At 39.2% G+C, this 25,586-nt stretch overlaps 1 protein-coding gene across 11 annotated transcripts in view; it reads left to right on the forward strand.

Annotated features, from left to right (window-relative positions):
• Nucleotides 1-25,586, forward strand: part of SOX5 (SRY-box transcription factor 5) — a 1,033,373-nt gene that overhangs the window by 178,165 nt on the left and 829,622 nt on the right. For all 11 annotated transcript variants that reach the window (XM_054664454.2, XM_063785861.1, XM_054664458.2 and 8 more), the window contains one exon: nt 22,322-22,398. The gene's annotated coding sequence lies outside the window, so the exon portion shown is untranslated. The remainder of the gene's footprint in view (nt 1-22,321; nt 22,399-25,586) is intronic.

Consider the following 25,586-nt stretch of genomic DNA (forward strand, 5'->3'; position numbering starts at 1 on the left):
AATATATCAAAAGTATACCTGCATTTGCATGTTTATCACAGCACTATTCACAATGGCAAAGATATAGAATCAGCCTAAGTGTCCATTAATGGATGACTAAAATGTGGTTTATATACACAGACATATATACACATGCCACAGAATACTACTCAGCCCTAAAAAAGAATGAAATCATATCTTTTGCAGCAACATGAATTGAACTGGAGGCCATTATCTTAATTGAAATAATTCAAAGAGAAAGTCACATACCACATACTCTCATTTATAAGTGGGAGGTAAATAATGTGTATACATGGACATAGAGAGGGGAATAATAGACATTAGAAACTTGGAAGGGTGTGGGGTAAGGAATGATAAATTACTTAATGGGGACAATGTACACTATTTGGGCAATGGGTACACTAAAATCCCAGACTTCATCACTATGCAATATATCCATGTAAGAAAACTGCATGCGTACCCCCTAAATCTATAAAAACATTATACATGTAATCTAAAAATTCATTGGTCAATTACAGGTTTAATTTTCAACTGTCAAAATATTCTGGTTGATTCTATGTTCAATGTAAGTCAACAGTAAGGCATAGCTGCTCAAGCAAGAGGTGATGTCACCTTTAACGCCATTAATAGAAGATAGTGTTCATAACCAATGAGATAATCACCCAGTAAAATGTATCCTGGTCAATTCACATAATGTTACGTGTGTAAAATAATTGGAAGGACCTTGACGATTTAATGTCTAAAGCTGGTGAATTAGAGGATAAATCTAGAAACTGAGAGTTCATATAAAGAGGAGTTGAGTAGCTGGAAAACGAGAAACTTGGGGAGGATTTCAAAACAGCCTTCAAAAAAGTATCACCTTTGAGTCCATCAGAGTCAGGCAAGAAACAAATGATGGTCTTAAAGGAAATGATTTGAGGAGAATTTAGTAAGGGAAGTAGAATATAGACAGGGCTTAAGAACCAAGACCTCAGTAAGATACCACCTCACACTAAGATAGCTACAATAAAAAAGACAGAAAATAACAAGTCTTGGTGATGATATGGAGAAATTAGAACCTGCATACACTACCATTGAGAATGCAAAATGGGCAGCTGTTTGGAAAACAGTCAGGCAGCTCCTTCAAATATTAAACCTCATGAGTTACCATATGATCTAGCAAGTCCATTCCTAGGTATCCACCCAAGCAAAATGAAAACATGTGTTCACACAAAAACTTATATACAGTGTTCATAGCAGAATTATTCATGATAGCCAAAACATTGAAACAACCAAATATCCATCAACTGATGGATAAATAAAATGTGGTATATCTATGCAACGGAATATTGCTAGGCAATGAAAAGAAATGATGTCAGGAAGAATAGCTAATGGATGCTGGGTTAATACCTAGGTGATAGGTTGATCTGTGCAGCAAATCACCATGGCATACGTTTACCTAACCTGCATATCCTGCACATGTACTCTGGAACTTAAAAGTTGATGAAAAAAGAGGTACACATAGCATAAAATTTCACAATAGCAAAGACTTGGAACCAACCCAAATGTCCAACAATGAAAGACTGGATTAAGAAAATGTGGCACATATACACCATGGAATACTATGCAGCCATAAAAAATGATGAGTTCATGTCCTTTGTAGGGACATGGATGAAATTGGAAATCATCATTCTCAGTAAACTATCGCAAGAACAAAAAAACACCGCATATTCTTACTCATAGGTGGGAATTGAACAATGGGAACACATGGACACAGGAAGGGGAACATCACACTCTGGGGACTGTTGTGGGGTGGGAGGAGGGGGGAGGGATAGCTTTAGGAGATATACCTAATGCTAAATGATGAGTTAATGGGTGCAGCACACCAGCATGGCACATGTATACATATGTAACTAACCTGCACATTGTGCACATGTACCCTAAAACTTAAAGTATAATAATAAATAAAATAAAAATAATATATTGATACATGCTACAATGTAGATGAACCTTGAAAACTTTATGCTAAGGGGAAGAAGCCAGTCACAAGAGAGAACACGTATTGTATGATTCCATCTATATGAAATGGATATCCAGACAACCAAATATATAGAGACAGAAAGTACATTCATGGCTACCTGGGGATGCAAAGTTGGCAAGAAATTGGGAGTGACTGCTGATGGGGCATGGAGTTTCTTTTTGGGGTGATGAAAGTGTTCAAAAATTGGTGGTGATGATTGAACAACTTTGTGAATATATTAAAAGTCATTGAATTGTATGCTTTGAATGGGTGAATTGTATTATATAAACATCTCAAAAAAGTTGTTTTAAAGAAAACAAACCAAGGAGAATGAGGATTGGTACCCTACGCTGGGGATAATGATAGCAGGCTGTTGTCACCACCGCTGGGCCTGAAGGAACCAGAAAAAGCACTGTATTGGAGAGGCCCATCTGAATGGAGAGACATCACCATGCTCTGACAGTCACCTTCAAGGCAGGGCTGCAGGAATGCATGGCCTCACCTCACTCTTCTACTGTCTAATCTCCTCTGATGCCTCCCATTTTCAAAACCCAATCAGAAGCCTGGAACAGGGGCGTCTTTTGATGTGATCCATGGCAGTCAGCATCCTAGGGCACCAAGCTGGGCAAAGGGTCGAGCTTGCATCTGGATGTGAAGATAAGTGACTTTGTGTCACTCCAAAACTGAGACCAGTAGAGGAAGGTTAGAATTATATGTGTTACCTCCAAATGAAGTGAATTTTGATATCTGGAAAGAGAGTCTGACAAAATCTGAGATGGTGATGGTGAAATTACATACAAGATTCCAGTTTTAAGTGAAGGATTGAATTACTTCTGAAGTTCCCTTGCAAACTCCATTTCTGCCTCTAACCACTGGCATATTGACACCAATTGTATTATCGTTTGGCCAGCTGTGATCTTGGAAATTCAAAGTTTGGGCTTTGGCTAATAGACCATTAAGTGGGTGCATTTTGATGGGGAGAGTGAGAAAGCAAAGGGAATATTCTAAGTATGAGCTGCTCAGTTGGGATTCAACCCCATGTGAATAGATAAATTGGACTTAACTGTGGCCAGAGACAGTCTGGGGAGAGAAGTGACAGAAGAAAAAGAAAGAAGCTTGTCATCAAAGAAGATGTAGGATTTGGAGAAATAAAATTTGCCTACTTAACAATTTTACTGATTATGTATATTAGTCCTACTTTCCTTTTTAGTTTAAAATGACAGTAAAAGGCCTTAATATTCCCTGTAAGAAAATTATCATCATCTTTCATGAAAGATGTCAGAGAAGCTTGTGTGTCTTTTCTCCAGCATGTTTCACCAGGACTCACTCCATCTCCTGGAGTGATTTGAAGAGGGTGACAGAATAGACCCCCAGGGAACGCACATCTGAGTCTCTGCCATGCATCACTCCTTTTGCAGAGACAGGATCTACAGCAGGGGTATCCAATCTTTTGGCTTCCCTGGGTCATACTGGAAAACGAAGAATTGTCTTGGGCCACACATAAAGTATGCTAACACTAACGATAGATGATGAGCTTTAAAAAATTGCAAAAAAATCTCAATGTTTTAAGAAAGTTTGCAAATTTGTATTGGGCCACATTCAAAGCCGTCCTGGGCTGTGGGTTGGACAAGCTTGATCTACAGGGATAGGATGAAAGTGATATGTGAGGAGGATGGAAAGTTACTCAAACGACCATGTTAATGGAGATGCTGTATCCAGCAACTCATGGTTTGCAGGCTACTTATGTTGAAGACGTTTGAGAAGTAATTTGATGAGTTTTATGGTTTTCTAAAATTGGTACTTCTACTTTGTGCCATGTTTTATATCTACTACATTAAATATATACCAGTATAATCATTTACATGGCCCCATGCCAAAATACAGAAACGAAGATGCTCATTTACAAATGTGGACAATGTCCAAATAAACCACTGATATGCCCTGCCAACTTAAATGGATGTGGGATTTGGAAGGAATACTCAAGCCTGTAGAAATATACTTTTCTATTTATCTTTTTTTCTGGACCTTCAGCTATATCTCAAATACTTGATTAAAGGCTACTTGGATTTTTAGAAATTACATAATTCTCCTGCCTCAATATTTTTTACATTGTTTCATTATTTACTAAAGACCAATAGTTTTAGATTCCTTGTTCTTTATTTCTACAAGTGCTATTTTAATTTTAATTAACTTGCAAGGCAAACAAATAGATTGTTGATATACTGTATGGATCCTGGGGTAGGATATTGTAAAAAGCTATTGTTCTGACAGGTATTCCCCAAGTATATGACAAGTACCCAGGAGTACAGATTTCTCAATTCTTGCCAATTTCATATATTTATGTATGTTGTTTTATTCTTCACTGTTGTTTATTTCATATAGAGAGAAAGCAGTTTTTCCATTTACAAGATGTTTTCATGAAGCATCTGGCCTTAGTGTTAGAAATATTTATGAATAACATAGGATTGATAATAGTATTAATTACACTTATATTTAATACATATAATACACAGGGCCTGGTTTGAGGTACTATAAAAGTAAAATATAAAGCCCAGAACCTAGTAGGGTTTAATAAAAGACAGCTATGATGATGATGATAGTGATGACGTGATGATAATGATTGTAAAGTAGCAGGCAATTATCAAAGTTAATTTACTATAATAATTTTGGGAAAGTTAGGTAGAGTAAATCCTCACTTAACATTGTCAGTAGACTTGAAAACTGCAACTCTAAGTGAAACAGCATATAATGGAACCAGTTATTTTCCTCATTAATGTTGTAATGAAATGAAGTTGAACTAGACAATATTATTTGAGGATATACCATACTTTGTTTAGCTTAAAATCACAGTTTCCAAAACCTATCAAAAATGTTAAGTGAGAGGTTACTGTAGTTAGTAAAGATTTTAAAACATTTGATCTTTTAAATTTATTTTTAAAATGCCACATAAATCTCTCTCTCTTTTTTTTTTTTTTTTTTGTGACAAAGTCTTGCTCTGTTGCCCAGGCTGGAGTGGCATGATCACAGCTGACTGCAGCCTCTACTTCCCGGGCTCGATTGATCCTCCTGCCTCAGCCTTCTGAGTAGCTGGGACTATAGAAATGCACCACCATGCCCAGCTAATTCTTTTGGTAGACATGAGATTTCACTATGTTGCCCCTGCTGGTCTCAAACTCCTGAGCTCAAGTGATCTTCCTACCTCAGCCTAGGCATGAGCCACCATGCCCGGCTGCCATATAAATCTTAAAGATAAAACATCAAATTTAAAATGTACTCAGCATGACATCCCAACATACCCTCAGAACCCAAAGTGTAAGTTTTTTTGCCATTCCTGGAAAGGTGTGAGACACACATGTGCAGGGATGTTGCTAACATTTATTTCTCTGGATTATCTTAACTCTAGTCGTATATCAGATGCTCCCGACATACAATGGGGTTATGTCCTGATAAACCCATTGTAAATTGAAAATACTGTTAAGTCAAAAATGCGTTTAGTAAACTTACCTTACTAAACATCGTAGCTAGCCTAATTTACCTTAAATGTACTCAGAAAACTTACATTAACCTACAGTTTGGCAAAACCATCTAACACAAAGCCTATGTTGTCATAATGGATTAAATATCTTATGTAATTTATTGATTACTGAAAGTGAAAAACAATGGTTTTGCACCATTGTAAAGTGGAAACTTCATAAGTAGAATTGTAAGTTGGGGACAGTCTGTACTGTGTTTTCTCTTACATATACATATCTTTAATAAAATTTAATTTAGAAATTAGGCACAATAAGAGATTAACAGCAATAACAAATAATAAAATAGAACAATTATAACAATATACCATAATACAATTATATGAATGTGGTCTGTCTCTCTCTCTCTCTCAAAATATCTTAGGTACTGGATTCAGCTTTCTTCTTGTGATGATGTGAGGTGGTACAATGCCCACATGATGAGATGAAGCGAGATAAATGCCGTCAGTATTGTGACTTAGTCTTAGGCTACTAATGACCTTCTGTATTGCAGAATCTGTGTAACCATCCCTTGTTTCCAGTAAATGGTTTGATATTACTCATTTCAGGAGATCCCTTGCTGAAATCTTCATTTAAGCTCAATACTTTGAGGGGCAACACATTCCCATGAGTTGGAACTCATTTCTGTTCGTGTCCTCCACCCACAAAGTTCATAGCCTTTTTCGTCTTAACTAGGCACCTATCATGCACTGCAGCCATAACTTTTGCTGTTTCAGGTGCAACAGTAAAATGAGCATTAACTTCTTTTTCCTTCTTTGCAATTTCACAGATAAATTAGTTATTACCGTGGACCGTAGCAGCCTCTGCATAAGATTTTTTTCTCTTAAGTCAAGAATTTTCACCTTTTCACTTTTTAAAGGAAGCACTTTACCCTTTCTCTTTTGCATATCCAAATTGCCAGCATCACTATGATTCTTATGCTTTGGGCACATTGTGAGGTACCATAAGGCAGGAGTCCCCAGTCCCTGGGATGCAGACTGGTATCAGTCCATGACCTATTAGAAACCGGGCCATACAACAGGAGGTGAGCAGCAGGTGAGCCAGCATTACCACCTGGGCTCCGCCTCCTATCAGAGCAGCCATGGCACTAGACTCTTGTAGGAGCACAAACCCTATTGTGAACTGTGCATGCAAGGGATCTAGGTTGTGCACTCCTTATGAGAATCTAACTGTGTTAGTCTGTTCTCATGCTGCTATGAAAAAATATCTGAGACTGGGTAATTTATAAAGGAAGGAGGTTCAATTGACTCATAGCTCTGCATGGCTGGAGAGGCCTCAGGAAACTTACAATAATGGCGGTAGAGGAAGAGGCACATCTTACATGGCAGCACGTGAGAGAGAAGTGCCAAGCAAAGGGGGAAAAGCCACTTATAAAACCATCAGATCTTGTGAGAACTCACTGTCATGAGAGCAGCATGAAGATAACTGCCCCTCTGATTCAATTACCTCCCACAGGTTCCCTTCCACAACACTTAGGGATTATGGGAGCCATAATCCAAGATGAGATTTGGGTGGGGACACAGCCAAGCCGTATCACTAACTAATGCCTGATGATCTGAGGTGGTAGTTTCATCCTGAAACCATTCTGCAAGCCCCAGTACCCCCCAACCAGTATGTGGAAAAATTGTCTTCTACAGAACCTGTCCCTGGTGCCAAAAAGTTTGGGGACTGCTGCCATAAGGGTTTCTTGAACAGAAGCATGGTGATACCATGACGCTGGATCTGATAACCAAGCTGCTACTAAGTGACTAACAGGCAGGTGGCATAGACAGTGGGGATTTGCTGGACAAAGGGAGAAGTCATGTCCTGGGCAGGACAGAGTGGGACAGCAGGAAAATTTTATCATGCTACTCCCACAATAGAAAACTTATGAATTGTTTATTTCTGGAATTTTCCATTGAAGATTTTTGGACTGTGGTTGACTGTAGTTAGTTGAAACCACAGAAAGCAAAATCATGGATAAGGGAGGACCCATGTAACTACATATGTGGACAGTGAATTTAGTTCCTTATGATTTATCTGTATAGAATTAGCTTTAAGGAATTGTCTCTATTAAAAACAAATCGTTACATAAAGGTAGTTGTGATTTTTAAAGACCATCATCAAAGACACTGTCAATTCTGCTGTATCTTTTAAATAAAGACTCATTTGGGCCAGGCGGGGTGGTTCACACCTATAATCCCAGCTGTTAGGGAGGGAGAGGTGGAAGGATAGCTTGAACCCAGGAGTTGGTGACCAGCCTTGGCAATATAGGGAGACCGCATTCTCAATCAATCACAATCAATAAATACATACATATATACTCATTTGGAACCTGCCACTTGTAGTGGTCAGAGCTAGGACAACTCTTATTTGGGGATATACATTTCTTTTACATTGCAACCTCGTTTCTAAACTCCAGACACACGTATCCATATGACTACCTGATAGCTCTGCTTGGCACATGCAAAACTGGTATCCTGATGTGTCCCTCAGACTTGCTCTCCCTGAAGTCTTCTGTTTAGTTAAGGGTAAATCTATTCTTCCCATTGCTCAGAACCAAAACCTCATTATCATCCTTGACTCCTCTCTTTTGCTTTTACTGTACATCTAACTCCTCAACAAAACTACCTTCAAAATAGTTCCAGAATCTGAGCACCTCTCACCACCTCCACTGTTTCCTGTCTGGTCAAGCCACCATCATTTCTCATTGTGGCTATAGGCTCCTAACTGGACTTCTCCTCTACTGGCTCCTTTTTAGTCTTCTCACAAATCGTGGCCAGGGTGAACCTTTGAAGTGTAAATCAGATTAGTCAGATGTCATCCTGTGCTCAGTGACCTCCAATGGCTTCCTACGTCAGGGGAGTCCTTACTATGACCCTTGAGGAGCAGAGTCAGCCCTTACCCCCTTTCCTCACTGACTTCCCCTTCCGCCATTTTCCTCCATACCCCCTTTCCTCATTGACTTCCCCTTCCGCCATTTTCCTCCCTACCATACTACCATACTGCTCGTTGCTCTTTCTCCTACGTGGTGGAAGCCACCAACTCTCCTGGGGCCTTTGCTCTCCTCCAGGTTCCTTCAGCCTGTGGTGGTCTCTGCTCTGTTAACCGCGTGACTCATTCCGACACTTTCTTCCAATCTTGACTCAAATGGCAGCTTCTTAGGGAGGCCCTCCCTTCTACTACCAAAGACTTGCTTTTCTCCCTACTTTAATTTTTCTCCTTAGCACTTCCCTAACTTAATGTGTGTATATATATATGTTCATTTATCTTGTTTGTTTTTGATCTCCCTAAGAATATTAGCTGCGTGAGGGCAAGGAACTTGTTCTGTTTTGTTTACTGGTCTATCTCTAGAGCCCAGGATAGTTCCTCGCAAATGGAGCAATACTTGTTGCATACATGAATAATCTCAGGCCGATTTTGGCTGGTGTTCTGTATTTATGGTCAGAGAAGTCATAAATAATGTACATTGTTTTCTTTTTGAATTCCATGTAGGAAGCTTTGGGGTTAAAGTCAAATTCTTAGTTATTTTTAGTGTTCATTCCTACTCTCCCTGAAGTTTTTCTCTGCTAAGATACATCTATCACATCCATATTAATTAACCACCGTCTTTTGAATTTATTTATCCAACTTGATATTTGAACACAAAACTATGTGTGGGTCACTGTATGAGGCTCATAAGAGACATGATCCACCTTTTTAAAGACTTCTCCAATTTCATGAGTAAGGCAAGACTAGGAAATAATCCACGTAGAAGGGCAATTTCTAAATATAAGAGAGAGCTGTTTAAGGAGGCATTCATTGAATACTAATTGAGACTTTTTTAGAAAAATATGCTCTCACCCCATCCACTGGCTATAAGGTGGGAATACGTGACTTGGGTATTTTAAAAACTATTTTCCATGTGATTTAATTAATCCACACAACCACCCATTAAGAACTATTGATGTAACAGACATGTGTGTATGTACTATGCTTTCAGACAAACACACCTTCTGCCTTATTTATCAGGGCCTGCCTAGTACTCTCACTGTATAATTGAAAGTTTGCTAACTGAAAGAAACATTCTAAAATCTATCAACTTTAGGGTAACAGTCTAATTGATATTAAAAGTAAATATACATATTTAATTATACTTGTTTCCTCTTTATGAAACAGAATGTTTTTATTGTTTTGTTGTTTTGGTTTTTCGTTGGTCAATGAGTAAAGCCACAACTTGATCTGCAGCCGTGTCTGGCGTTTTGGGCATTTGTCATGGCCAGGCTGTGCTTTTACGTACTTCCAAAGATAAGGTCTTCACACTAGTAATGCATGCCCTCCGTAGGCCACACTGTTCTTGTTCATTCTATTCAGGAGTGCCCCTCAAGTAAGGATTACAGTAGTGCAAAGTCTGCACTTAATTTGTTGCATCTTGCCCTATAGATGCCCCCCTTGGAAATTTTATTTGTTTCAAATTTGGATGGAGATTTTAGGGACTTCTTTTTCTGATTAGCTGACTGTTGCAGAATACAGTTAGAAATACAAAACTCTGATTTGATTTTCCTTTTTCATATGAACTATGCTGTAGATGATTTGATATCATTGTCACTTTGCAGCCAAATTCTTTGGTTTTCCTCAGTTTACTCACTTATGCATTCTGCCCTCCTTTAAAAAAAAATATATCAAGAACTCTGGGACAATTAAAATACTTGCCCTTGAAAATAAAAGCAACATGAGGCTCAGCCCAGGGATGGAGTTTATCTCTGGGTTCTATGAGTTAGAGGCACACTAATTTACTAGTGCTGGAACCAAATGGGTTGAAAATCCTTGTTTTCCCACCAGATGGGTTATTTTAAAATATCACAAAACTTCTGAGGTTATTTACATTACAAATGTGCTTCTTCACACACATCAAGAATTGAGTACCATGTTTTGACAGTAACTCCTTTATGAAATTATATGTTGCGCAAGTGGAGTAAAATTCAAGTCATTCTCAAGGGAGCAGGCTTATGAATCTGGATGAGGTCACACCTCTTTAAAGATGCAGTTTGATAATCCGACATCAAAACAAAGGAATTCTGTTAATCCTCTCACAAAAGTGCAAATTGCTAATCAGATCCCTGGGCTGGGCTGGCAGCTTGGTAAACAATGAGCTTGGCAGAAGAGCAACTTTGGGCGGATAGATAGCTGGGAGGCTTGGGATACCAACTTTGCCCCTATGTTAGCCCAGTTGAGTCTGTTGTTTCGAAACAATTACGTGTGTCAATGGAGGTGGTTCTTGCAGTTATTGTGTTCTTGTGCTTTTCTCCCTCCATGTTAATGATGATGCAAATCAATCTTCCTGTCTTTCATTTCACTTCACTGGTGTATAGGCTACTATGCCCCTATATTCTTTTCACTTGGATGCATGTGTCTTTTGAATTTTCATTACACATTCCTCTACAAGCCCAGAGGGTTTTCCCTCCCTCCCATAAATAGTGTGGTGGTATTTGAAAAAGGAAGAATAAATCTAAACCCATCCGAAGAAAAAAAAAAAAAAGAATCTTCTGGAAGGTGTAATAATTAGGACTCTTTTTTTTTTTTTTAAGTGATAAAAATCCAATTTGAGGCAGTTTAAGAAATAAGCCTGGAATTTGTTGGGTAAAGGAATACAAGGAAGGCAAATAACCAAGGAGGGGAAAGGACAGGAACGTAGTTGGGCCTCAGGAACAGTTGGAACCCGGGAGTCACACTTTGTCAGGGCTTGATCCCTTTCTCTTGTCTCTGTGTCACTTTGAATGTCGGCTTCACTCTTTCTTGCTGCAATAGAGATTTCTCCATATGGGAGGAAATGTCACCATTGATGACAGCACTGGAATTTTATAGCTCACTGCTTTATCCATTCTCCTTAAATCAAATATCTTAAGGAAGGACTCTGATTGGCTTGGATTAGATCAGGTGCCTGTTCTGGACAAATCAGCCATATTATATAATCTCAATTGCTAGAGGATAGAGGGTGCATGCTATCCGTCATACTGTCTTCTTCAGAATGATTGAAATACGTAACCAGCCTGAAACATTCTAAAACTTGATGATTGCATTAGCACGTAGAATTATTTTGTTCATCTCAACACCACTCTTTTAACTTTCACTCTATTTGGCCTTTTTGGCATTTCCAACTTTCACTCAAACATGACTAAGAGTTAACTTGAAAGTGAGAAATACAACTTCTTCATTTTAAAAGGGGGCTGTCATTAAGAGAGTGCACTGTTTTGAATACTTTCAGCTAATTTCCTGTCTCCTAGTAAGAGAGGGTGCATAAATTATTTGGGTGCAGTGTATGTTGGAAAGGAGCAAAATTTAAACTTTTGATTGTGGAGCCGTGTTCCAATGGGTAAGAGCTGTGTGCTTTTGCTGTAGGACAGTATGGGCTGCAGTTGGCATATTGGTATTCAGTCAGATGAATGATGCGGAACATGACAAATCTACATCTGTAAGGGGAGAAATGCGTCAAAGGTAGAGGTTTGGGGCAGAGGATGGCTGGCCCGGTGGGGCCATGTTACCCACAGCCAAAGCTTTTTGAATAAGAGCACTGTCTTTTTAAAAGCAACAGGGGGTGCGGATTGAGGGAGTGCTCACAGCGGTAAGTATAACACAGCTGTGCTCTGTTTATGCTTCGGCTACAATAAAAAAGCTATAAAATGTGAGATGTCATAGCTCCACTTTGCTTTATTTATACTATTTCCTCTGAGCTCTGTCACACTGCACATTCATCTGCTAAGTTGCAGCAAGAATGGAGATTAAAATATCACAGCTCAAAATAGGAGTCAAGCGGAAGGAGATTCATCATAGCCCTATTAAAAATATGTAAATATGGGAATGAAGTCATTTTAAAGCTATACAGTGCTCCTCCTTTATGAGTTAAGATCCCTTGAGCAAGTGATGGGCTATGCCAAGGACAGAGCTAGGGGAACTTGTTCTCTCTTCCACAATGGAAACCCTTTTAAGATTAAAGACTGTTTGAATTGCAAATTATGTATGTTTTTCTATAATCAGAACCGAGTTAATAATGGCAGGAAATCGGATGCAAAATAGAATGAAGAAAAGTTTTGGGAATCAAGATTGTACATTGTTCATTTGGTTAGAATTTTTAAAATTAATATATGGAATCTCCTTTTAGACCCCGGTTATTAATGAAATTTGAGAAACTTTGAAAAGTATCCCTGGATAGGGAAGCTCTAAGAAGGAAACTGAGACACAAAGACGAAATTTGACTTTCCACAGCTCAACTATCAGTGATGAAGCTAAGGCTGGAAGCTAGGAATTCTACCTAAAACTTTGCCAGTAAAATTACTTCTTTTAGGATTTCTGCATCTCTAGTCCCCACAACAATTTATTTACCTCTGTTGTTTCCATGGTGTGCTTAGGAGAGTAAGGAATGGAGTTTTTACATGAAAAGTCTGGAATACCTCATATGCGATTTACATGCCTTTTATGCTCTCCTTGCCAAGCTGTTGAGTGGCTCTTGACCTTTTGACCTTCTGATTTTCCAAATGTTCTATTGCTATTGTGGTAATAATGAAGACCAGCACTCATTAGGGGCTTCCTGGGTACCAGGGATGGTTCTAAGTGTTTGATGTGAGGATGGCAACAACCACATGCAGTAGGTATTATTGTTTCTCAGACTTTACAGATGTGGAAACTGAGGCAAGAGATTATACAACTAGTGAATGAGAACAGGAATTCAAACCAAGCAGTCTAATTTCAGAGCCTGCATTCTCAACCCCTGTTGTCTTTCCAAAAATATGTATTAGGAAAACAGTGGAAGGAGCACGAGGCCGGAAAAGAGGGTACTTGGGTTCCAGGCACAGTCCTGCCACTACCCTAAGTCAACTCATTTTTCTTATCTTTAGAATAAAATGAACACATGATTATGTCTTCCAATTTCAACTTTGCATCTATGCACTGATACCTCATGAAAATAAATTTTCAGTAACTTTTTCTGCATTCTTAGTTTTAGTTTCAGAAATGGTTATGTTAAATATTTGTAATGTACAGTGATTCTAGAATTTTGTTTGTCATGCACTTTTCATTATGTTTTAATTGAATTGTTTTGGATGCAATGAATGGGGGAGCAGAGCTAGCTGAAGACTTTCTAGCTGTGTCAACTTGAGCACATTTCTTAATCTCTCTGTGCCAGTTTTCTCATCTATAAAATGAATATAATAAAAGTACCTCTCCCTGTCAGTGTATGTTGGAAAGGAGCAAAAATTAAACTTTTGATTGTGGAGCCATATTCCAATGGATAAGAGCAGTGTGCTTTTGCTGTAGTACACAGTATGGGCTGCAGTTGGCATATTGGTTTTCAGTCAGATGAATGATGCGGAACATGACAAATCTACATCTGTAAGAGGAGAAATGCACCAAAGATAGAGGTTTAGGGCAGAGGATGGCTGGCCCAGTGGGGCCATGTCAAGATTATGCCTGTAATCCCAACACTTTGGGAGACTGAGGTGGGAGAATCGCTTGAGGCCAGGAGTTCAAAACCAGCCTGGGCAACATGGTAAAACCCCATCTCTACAAAAAAAAAAAATTCAAAAAATTAGCTGGGCGTGGTGGCACACACCTGTAATCCTAGCTACTCAGGAGGCTGAGGTGGGAGGATCACCTGAGCCTAGGAGATCAAGGCTGCAGTGAGTCTTAATTGCACCACTATACTCTAGCCTGGGTGACAGAGTGAGACTCTGTAAAAAAAAAAAAAAAAAAAAAAAAGGTACCTCTCCCATAGCATCGTTCTGAGAATTAAGCCTGGTAACACATGACAATGCTTAGCACATTGCCTACTCATAGGAGCTACTATAAAGTATCTAAATGTTTGCTTTTATGATTATTATTGACCATCTGAGTCTCATTTTTACCATCTCTGTCTTTTCATGCTACCAGTTCTCCTACCATGATTGGCAAATTGTTTAGCTTTTTGGTGCCTATATTCATGAATTTGCAAGGTTAAGATGCCATCAGAAGTTACCATCTACTTAAGATAGAAATATTAGGGCAGGATGGAACTTTAGAGGTTGTGTCGACCAGCTCTTTCATGTGATTAACGTAATACCCTGAAAGATCAAGTGACTCATCCAAGAACCCTCAGCTAACTGGTAAACCACAGAGAATAAGGCCCATGGGTTCCAGCTGCGGGTTCCAATGCAACACTGCTACCTCCACAGGTACCTCTGTGTTAGATAAAAAATGCAAAAGTTCTTGGAATTTGTAAAAGGAGCAATGACGCACATTTTAAAAGTTTAAATTAGGCAAGTTGCCATAGTATCTCAGATTTATGACAGTTTTAGATTTTAGATTGTGCATCTTTTTGGCAGACTTCAGAAGAGGATGCTAGGAAATACGCTTTAGGCTGGCAGGGCATAGAAGTGGTCATCTTTCTTAGTGAATCTTAGGAAATTGAAGTGCTTGGTTCCTTTTGTATGTTGAGTGAGATAACATGTAATTTTCAATAGCATGAGAAGAAGTGGACCTGATATATTTAGAGAAGGTGGAAAGAAAAAAAAAGACTTTTTAAAAGCGGTTGGAGTAATTTGAATAGGGAAATATTTGATAAAATAGTGTAATAATTTTTGAGACACATCTATTGAGGTCAAAGTTCATCCACTTTAATATACAAAGAAAAATAGAGCTGTTTCCATAATGTATTCTCACTTTTTTTTTTTTTTTTTTTTGAGACAGAGTTTCACTCTTGTTGCCTAGGCTGGAGTGCAATGGTGTGATCTTGCCTCACTGCAAATCCACCTCCTGGGTTCAAGTGATTCTCCTGCCCCAGCCTGCCAAGTAGCTGAGGTTACAGGTGACCACCACCATGCCCAGCTAATTTTTTGTATTTTTAGTAGAGATGGGGTTTTACCATGTTGGCCAGGCTGGTCTCCAACTCCTGACCTCAGGTGATCCACCTGCCTCGGTCTCCCAAAGTGCTAAGATTACAGGCATGAGCCACCGCACCTGGCCTTATTCTCACTTCTGACCCCTCACCTTACTGGGCAGGTTGAAAGGGAATAAAAAGTGAACACAAAATAGCTGTGTCAAATCCTCTTTGTTTATTAGTTTTTCCATTTCCCCATTCAGGCCCAGGAGCAGGATGGAGTGAAGGAGGGGCCTAGGATGCAAAATGTAAAGAGACACCACTCTTGCAAGGCACGGTGGCTCACGCCTGTAATCCCAGCACTTTGGGAGGCTGAGGCGGGTGGATCACGAGGTCAGGTGATCGAGACCATCCTGGCTAACACGGTGAAACCCCGTCTCTACTAAAAATACAAAAAAATTAGCTGGGCGTAGTGGCGGGCGCCTGTAGTTCCAGCTACTCGGGAGGCTGAGGCAGGAGAATGGCATGAACCCAGGAGGTGGAGCTTGCAGTGAGCCGAGATTGTGCCACTGCACTCCAGCCTGGGCGACAGAGCGAGACTCTGTCTCAAAAAAATAAATAAATAAAAATAAGAGACACCACTCTCAGGTGCCAACCCTGCACCCACAGGGCCCTGAGAACAATGATGCCTCTTTTAACTGCGTGTCACCCTAGTGACTGCACAAATCTCACTCTAGTGCAGGCCCTGCCTCTGTCCCAACTAAAGAAACCATCTTTGGGGGAGGCTGTATCACTGTGGCTAGGGCTGGGAGTGTGGGCTGTCACATTTATTCATGCTGGTCCTTGAGTTGACCTCTGTGTCCTTCCTGGATTCTGCACCCTAATCTGGTCTCTACCCTGAGGGGCTCTGTCCTTGTTGGATCAGCTGCTGATGCAATTGGCCCCACCTGGACTTTGAGCCAGTGAATCTGTTGCTGACCTACCATTGCCTTTGGACTTGAGGTTCCCCCTTTTCTCCCCATGCCAGGGCTTCCTCAGTCTTCCTCTGTTTTGTGCATGCATGTGCGTGTGTGTGTGTGTGTGTGTGTGTGTGTGTGGTGGTCTGGAGAGGGCAGAACAGAGCATAGGACTTTTCAGTTTCCCTGCACATGGGCACCAACTACGAGGAATAAATAACCAACTTTAACTCAGTCAATCCAGACATTTTCCTTCCTTTAGCAGTGGTTTTTTATTTCTCTCTCACCAGGTTAGATGGACACAAGGCTAAAAACAGGGATTCCCAGACAGTCCTGTGCTCTCGCTGCCACCCTCAACTCCTGCCACCAAGAAATGTCAATGAAAGAGGACTGTCAGCCCACAGGGCCACGGATTCCTTTGTGCCACTGACAGGCTTCTGCACCACTGCCCTGGAAGCCAAATATTAATACCAATATGGAGAAAGCCTGAACCCCGCCTCTGAGCTCTTCATCCCTCTTCTACCTCTTTCTTTGCCTAATATTCTCTCTTCTTCCTCCCTAGGTGTGGGAGAGCTCCCACACTGGCTGTTTATGATCTGCATTTTGCTTTTGTTTTGTAAAGGGACATATCTTGGAGATCTTCACTGCTTTTTACTCTCAAATTCTGTCATTCGAGTTTGTTATCTAAGACTTCCAAAGGTTAGCTCTGAAACTCAAAGCCGATTAGTGGCCCTTCTGTTCTAGATGGTGGCCGACCTCCTCTTGAAAGGATAAAGGCCATTAATCTAGGGACAGCAAGAATAAGACTTACATGATATGGAACTGCATCTGGAAATATTTCAGAAAGTAACATATCTGTTACGAGTGGCAGTCACCTTAGTTTTAAAAAGTAAATAATTTCAATATTCCTTTAGTCATGGTTTAAGAATCTATATCTACTTACATATAGATATCTATATATATCCATTTTGATATCTGTGTATGTGTGCATAGCTATACACCCATATGCATATATCAAAATATAACATTCTACTTTATAAATGTAATATAATTATGATTTGTCAACCAAAAATAATGTCAATTTTAAAATAAGAATATATTTATCGTGGTGATAAAAATACAGCTTCAACCCAGTTGCCTGTTATACCTTGCATATGTTTAAGAAAAGGAAACTAAATTTTTTTAAAGAATGCTGACTTCAACTAACACAGAATTTAGCATATTGTACACACTGAAATATTGTATGAATGAATGAATGACTTTATCTTGAAGGTCATTTAACTTGGTCATTTTGAGCAGGGACACAACACGATAAGATTAGTGTTTTATAAAAAATATGGTAGTGTTGCAGTAAGTGAATAGAAAGAGAACGAGATAGGGAGCAACAGTAGGAACATATTCTAAACATATTCTAGAAAAACTACTGGAAGAGATTCCTTTTCAATGATCCCCACATTCCAAATACTTAGACTTTGCACTGAACATATGGTTGTTTTCCAAGTCTGGTTTTTTTTTTTTCCTCTTGACACTGGGTCTCAGGTTTGTTACCGAGGTTGGAGTGCAGTGGTGCGTTCTCGGCTCCCTGCAGCCTCCACTTCCCAGGCTTACACCATCCTCCCACCTTAGCCTCCCAAGTAGCTGGGACCACAGGCCTGTGCCGCCACACCCAGCAGTTTTTTTTTTTTTTTTTTTTTTTTTTTGGTAGAGATGGGGTTTTGCCATTTTTCCCAGGCTGGTCTTGAACTTCTGAGCTCAGGCGACCCACCTTGGCCTCCCAAAGTACTGGGATTACAGATGTGAGCCACTGCACCCATCCCCAAGTCTGTTTAAAGAAGCAGCAATTAAAAAGTCAGGAAACAACAGATGCTGGGGAGGATGTGGAGAAATAGGAACGCTTTTACATTGTTGGTGGGAGTGTAAATTAGTTTAGCCATTGTGGAAGACAGTGTGGCGATTCCTCAAGGATCTAGAACTAGAAATACAATTTGACTCAGCAATCCCATTACTGGGTATATACCCAAAGGATTATGAATCACTCTATAAAGACACATGCACATGTATCTTTATTGTGGCACTGTTCACAATAGCAAAGACTTGGAACCAACCCAAATGTCCATCAGTGATAGACTGGATAAAGAAAATGTGGCATTAGACACCATAGAATACTATGTAGCCATAAAAAAGGATGAATTCATGTCCTTGGCAGGGACATGAATGAAGCTGGAAACAATCATTCTAAGCAAACTAACACAAGAACAGAAAGCCAACCACTGCATGTTCTCACTCGTAAGTGGGAGTTGAACAATGAGAACACATGGACACAGGAGTAGGTGGCATCACACACTGGGGCCTGTTGGGGGCTGGGGGGCTGGGGGGGATAGCATTAGGAGAAATACCTAATGTAGATGATGGGTTGATGAGTGCAGGAAACCAACATGGCACGTGTATAACTATGTAACAAACCTGCACGTTCTGCACATGTAACCCAGAACTTAAAGTATAATAATATGAAAAAAGAAGCAGCAGTTACCACTTACTTTCACCTTTTAAAAAGACCTAAGAAAAGTTGGAAGTAATTTACTGTGTTTTTGAGTTCATTTCTCACAGGAGGTAGGCAGTTGAGTTTTCCAAATGATCTCTCTCTCTCTCTCTCTTTTTTTTTTTTAAAGGCAGAGTCTCACTCTGTCACCCACGCTAGAGTGCAGTGGCACGATCTCGGCTCACTGCAACCTCCACCTCCTGGGTTCAAGCGATTCTTCTGCCTCAGCCTCACGAGTAGCTGGGACTATAGGTGTGTGCCACCATGCCCGACTGATTTTCATATTTTTAGTAGAGATGAGGTTTCACCATGTTGGACAGGCTGGTCTGGAACTCCCGATCTCAGGTGATCCACCCGTCTCAGCCTCCTGAAGTGTTGAGATTACAGGTGTGAGCCACCACGCCTGGCACAAATGATCTCTTTACATACAACTTAGTACCTTGTTTTGTATTCGTTATTCAGAGTGGGTACAAGAATTGTCAGTTTCAGGAATAGCAATCTGGTGTCTATGTGGTTAAGGAAACGTAGCCCATAACTGACTCCTGTTTTCAGGGTGAAAGACTAAAGAGAAGTTAATATAAGACTTGCAGAAGCTTGTGATCCTGTATAACAAATTATCACAAATTTAGTGGCTTAAAACAATGCCCATTTATTGGCTCACAGGTCTGAAGGTCAGAAATCCAACACAGCCTGGTTGGGTTTTATGTTCAGGGTATCATGAGGCTAAAATCAAGGTTGTCCAGGCTGAGTTTTTGTCTGTAGCCCGGGGGGGAAAAATCTGTTTCCGAACTTATACTTGTTTTTGGCAGAATTCAGCTCTTTGTGTTTTTAGGACTGAAGTCCTTGCTTCCTTGCTGGCTGTTAGCTAGGGCTTGTCCGTAGGCCCTAGAGGCTGCCTATATTCTTTGCCATGTGTACTTTCTATTCTGAAGACATCAGTGGTGTGCCAAATCCTTCTCGTGCTTCAGATCTCCATTTTCTCTTCGACTTCTAGACTAAAATGTAAAAGACATACGTAATTGATTAGGTAAGGGCCATGTAGATAATCTGTCTCAAAATCACCTGTGTTATATAATATAACCTATTCATGGAATAAAATCCATTATATTCACATTCCTGGGCATTAACCTGAGCATATTCAACATTTCAGTAGGATCTTTGGGGTGTTCTTCCTATTCTCTCTACCAAATTGTCATTTGTTTAAAAAAAATTAACAAGGCATTTTCTTGCATGGAACAACCAAAGCACTTAGGAGAAATACAAGGAATATGTGATTTAACTAATATTTTGTTAGGAAACCAGTCATTTTGTTGTTGTTGTTGTTGTTGTTGTTGTTGTTGACAGAACAAGATTCTGTCATCCAGGCTGGAGTACAATGGCACGATCTTGGCTCACTGAAACCTCTGCCTCCTGAGTTCAAACGATTCTCCCACCTTAGCCTCCCGAGTAGCTGCGACTACACGCGCGTGCCCCTACGCCTGGCTAATTTTCGTATTTTTAGTAGAGACAGGTTTTCGCCATATTGGCCAGGCTGGTCTCACACTCCTGGCATCAAGCAATCCACCTGCCTTCGCCTTCCAAAGTGCCGGGATTACAGGCATGAGCCACTGTGCCTGGCCAAAACCAGTACATCTTTTTTTTTTTTTTTTTTTTTTGAGACGGAGTCTTGCAGTGTCGCCCAGGCTGGAGTGCAGTGGCGCGGTCTCAGCTCACTGCAAGTTCCGCCTCCTGGGTTCACACCATTCTCCTGCCTCGGCCTCCTGAGCAGCTGGGACTACAGGGGCCTGCCACCACGCCCGGCTAAATTTTTTTTGTATTTTTAGTAGAGACGGGGTTTCACTGTGTTAGCCAGGATGGTTTCCATCTCCTGACCTCATGATCCACCCGTCTTGGCCTCCCAAAGCGCTGGGATTACAGGCGTGAGCCACCGCGCACGGCCAAAAACCAGTACATCTTTTAATGAAGTTTATTTTCTAACATCTGACCTTGACAGATCTACTACTAATAATATTTAGAAGTTTTACTTGTGTGTGATTCATTCATTTCTAAATGTTACTACCATTCACTTTACCAAAACAAAACAAAAACCCCAAAACAATTTCTATATCTATTATTGGGAATAGGGAAGGAATGGCTTTTACTGTTTGTGTGAGAAAAAATAAGCAATGGGATATAATTTATATGTAAATATCAAGTCAAAGTGAATTTTAACAGTGAGATCTTTGTTAATAAGTTCACTTGAGTGGTAAAGTAAGCTAGCTTTCGAAGCTTTTTGGACTTTGTAGATTTAAAGGAGGAAAGTGGGCAAGTTTAACTAACTCTATTGTTAGTGTCAAGATTAGAGGAAGCCAGTTCTCTGCACAATATAATCCCCACTTCTGACATCAATTGCAGGTTTAGGGGGTTCCCAAAACCAACCTCAGCTTCAGCAATTTGCTTGAAAGACTCAGAATGCATTGAAAGCTGTTATACTCACAGTTATGGTTTGTTTTAAGAAAAGGAGACAGATTAAATTCAGCGAAGAGAAGAAATATGTAAGGTAGAGTCTGGGGAATTACCAGAGACAGAGCTTCTGTTGTCCTCACCATGGAGTCAGGATATGTCACTTTCCAGGCATCGATGTGTGACAGTATGAACAGAGCATTGCCAGCCAGGGGAGCTCACTTGAGCCTTTGGTGTCCAGAGTTTTTAGTGGGACTTGACTACATACTGTCCCCTACATGGCTGACCTTTAGTGTCCAACCCCTTTTGAATGTTGGTGTTGGGCTGAAAGTTTTAGTTTCTGGCCCCTTCGAGAGGCAAAACTGATACTGCTTGGCCCAAACCACCCATTGTAAATCACATTGTTAGACTGTTCAGTGGCCAAAGCCTTCAGCCAAACAAAGACACTCCTATGACATTTTGAGTTCACGAGATCATGTTCTCATAGCTGAAGGCAGATGCCCATCTCTTTGGCCAAGGTTAATTCTTCACTCCACCAATGAGGAGGGAAGGGGGAAGATGAAGACGGTATACTGTGTGTCAGACAGCATGCTAGGCATTGTCTCCTTTAAACCTTTGAACAACATTATTAGAAAGACACTACAGTTACCCTTACTTTACAGACAGCTGGATTTAGCAAGATTAAGTAATTTATCCAACACTGTATATATAGTGTGGTGGAACCAGGGTTTGGACCTCTGTTGGCCTAACTCCAAAGGACATCTCAAACACTTCACTGGGTTGCTTCCACCAAAACTGAAAGAGTATAATGATATGTAATATAGTAACCATTTAGAAGCAATTATTCTCAAGAATTGAGTTTTTAGAATAAAGTTGTCATTTAGATTTATAAGAATGTGCAGTGCTCCTTTAATAATGTAGGATATAGAGGAAGAAGGTTGATATATGGATGGTTACTTCATTGAATTCATACCTTCCAAATGGAATCCAATCAGCACCGTACCATTTAATGAAAGCAAACTCATTCATGGGGTGTGTGTTATATCCCAGGTGCTGTGCTGGCCATTGGTGACCCAAAGATGATGAAAAATATGTTCCTGCCCACAAGGAGTTAGCGACCTACTGGGGTATGTGCAATGTTTATTCTGTTATTTTTAATATGACGCTTGTGTTATATAGTGTGTAGAGAGCTAATATGTAAAAAGTATTTGGCAAATAAATTCTGCAAGTATTTGGCACAATTTTTCCTTTTACTGAATGTACTAATGCTAAAAAAAAAGTTGGTAATTTGCAGATTGTTTCTCATATAACCAAATCAATAAAAAACAGGTTCAATTTTTCTAGATTCTGTAGTAATAGGGCAGATTAAAGTTTAAAAAGCCACTGAAACATGTCTGTACTTCCTACACTTGTGTGTATTTGAAGGCAAATGAAAGTAGACTAGAAATGCCACCAAAGCACATCACACATTAGCAACAATGTACATTTCTTCTTCACACATAAAACATTGACTCTTCTGCTTTTTATTGGTTACTTTATTGATAATTGCTATCTTTCATCTTCTCCTACTTCATCAGTTCCTCCAATTGAGCAAAGTCTATATTGGGATAAAATGTGTCTTTCCTTCCTTAATTAATGTTGATTTTTGCCAAAATAAATATTTTATTTGAGTCATAATAAAAATTATAATAGTTTCTTCTTACAGTAACCATGCAGGATGCCTTGAGTAGTCCTGAAAAACTAAATATAGTAAATGCAGTAAATATAAACAAAAACTATTATATTCTAATGCTGCTTTCTATCTTTTATAGTTCATTGTAGGGGAATAGAATTAGAAAATAAGATGAGAAATTTAAGTTGAACTTAATTTCCAGTAGTTCAAGAAAATGCTACACAACTCTAACAAGGATGTATTTGGATGTATTTAATAAGTGTTAAAACACTGTTTAGATTGAACATCATAACTGCTGAGAGTGCAGTTCTGATCATTTTAAAATATGAGGAAACCAGGAAAGAACATGTCTCTTTTCTTGGCAATATGATTTTAATTTTTAAAAGCATTTAATTACATAAACCATATCCATCATCTTTGCATAGATAAATGTTGTGGCAATTTTTTGAATGAACCTCTTGGTTTCCTAAGAAATTATGGATACACTATAAATTTACAAATGAAAGGCCATTCATCAGAGTTATAAATATGAGTTGTTCCCATGCTGATGCCCATGTAAACTTAAAGTGGTTTAATATCTATTGGCTTTTGTGTATAGTTAGTACTGCAAAAGAATATAGATATTGTCATACTTATGTGGTGTCATAACATTGGCAAAGTGGTAGGACAACATGCAATATTTTTTGAATAGCGTGGCATTTCTTTGAATTACTGCTGGCAACAGAACATAAATCAGCCTTAATGATGGATATTCCAAAGATGTTTATTAATCTATTCATTTAATTTAAAATACTCACTCTTGGCATTTATAGAGCCAGCTCATAGGAAGTGGCAAGTGCTTCCAAACCTCAGCAGTTACTTTTAGGGGCCCCGTAATTATGTCAGCTAAGTCTGGTTGTAATTGAGATCAGAATGCATAAAAATTATTTCCTACTAATATCTGCTAAAGATACTTAAGCAAAATGGATTTTCTTATATGTGTCTAAACAAAATCTCAATTTGTTTCACCATTAAATGAAACTTAACTACATGGCTATTTGAACTGTCAGTTTTTAAAGCCTATTTTTCTTCCTTTTTTTTCTTTTCTCCTTCCTCTACCCATTTGCTTTCTCTCTGTCTTTTTCTCCACTAGAAAATAATCTTGCATTGTGTAAATTTAATTGAAAAGGACTGGAAAACTGACAAAATTCCTCTGTACCAAATTAATGAACATCATACGGCATGTGATTTTGATAATATGTAATAAGATTAAAGACAGGTAGGAGGGACTGCAGTCAAGAGTACAGAGTACAGGGGGGAATTTACACTAGATAGGAAAGGTCAAAGAAAGCCAGTAATAGTTACACTGAAGAAGGAGTCAGCTATGCAAATATTATGGAATAGGATGGTATGAATGTGTGTGCATGTGCTTTACTAACATATGAAAAATCCAGGCACAGATCTAACTTCTGAATTAAAATAATGTAAACAGAATTCAATTTCTCTCCATCTCTCAGTTTCCACTAATACAGCTTCAGTCTCTGACTTCATTTGGTAGCAAGATGGTGGCAGGGGCATTGCTTCAACTGTAACATCCTCTCAGGCTTCAAGCTGAAAAAGAGAAGATGCCTTTTCCAGAAGCCCTATCAAAAGTGTCTTTGTCCTAATTCGTTCTGATTAGATCACTGAATAATCCTGTGCCCCTCTCTTGGAGCAGAGAGCAGAATCACCTTTGTAATTTTCATGGACTAGGCATTGGGTTTGTATCCCAGAAGGAAATAGGGTACTATTAACTGAAAGAGGCTGCATTAATGCTAGGTAGCAAAGAAAGAATGGATTGCTGCCAGAAAAATCACAATGGGGACATATACATGAAAATTTGCATGTCATTCTAGAAGCCTTCGGATTTCCTAGCAATCTGTGGGTTCTAGGATAAGAAACTCGAATAGTGACATTGAATTGATGCCTTCTAGAACAAACAAAAACAGCATTGATACCCATAGCCATCCAGGATAATGAGTTGTTACTGGGACTATTTCCTGAATAAAGAGGCAAAATGAGGATAATATGTAACAAGTAGTTTAAATGATAATACCAAATTAAGAATAAAAGCAAATTACATCATTTTGTTAACTAAAGTGGAAATGAGTGGTTCAGCCTTGGGGGTGCTTCTTTGCTAGTATTTGTATTAAAAAAACTAGGCAAAATCTTTTATTTAAGGTAAGCACTTTACACTGGCAACATAAAAAGACATATTAGGAAAAGAAGTTTCCTAATGTTGATTCAATAGCTTTTATTGCTGTAGAAGCCTGTGTCTATATGTATCCCAGATCTCTTCAACTTCAGTTAAAAAAGTATTAATCAAGTCTATTAATTTGTAAAGAAAATCATTTTCAATAATTATATCAAATTTTGTGTGGATTAGCTGATTTTTTTTCTTATCCATATTTTATTTTGGAACATGTTGATGAAGTCACTTATTTTCTTAATAATTATTTTTAATTGAGTAATTTAGACAGAATTGATAGAAGGCATAGGTCAATCATAGGAAAACATGGATACTTTCTAAATGCCTACATGGTGATCATTTATTTTTCTATGCAATTGGGAAGAAATTAACCTTTTAACAAGGTGAAGACAAGAGTAGCTCTCACTGAGATGGAA

The sequence above is a fragment of the Pan troglodytes genome, chromosome 10 (genome assembly GCF_028858775.2).
Source record: "Pan troglodytes isolate AG18354 chromosome 10, NHGRI_mPanTro3-v2.0_pri, whole genome shotgun sequence".
In the NCBI taxonomy this organism is placed as follows: domain Eukaryota; kingdom Metazoa; phylum Chordata; class Mammalia; order Primates; family Hominidae; genus Pan; species Pan troglodytes.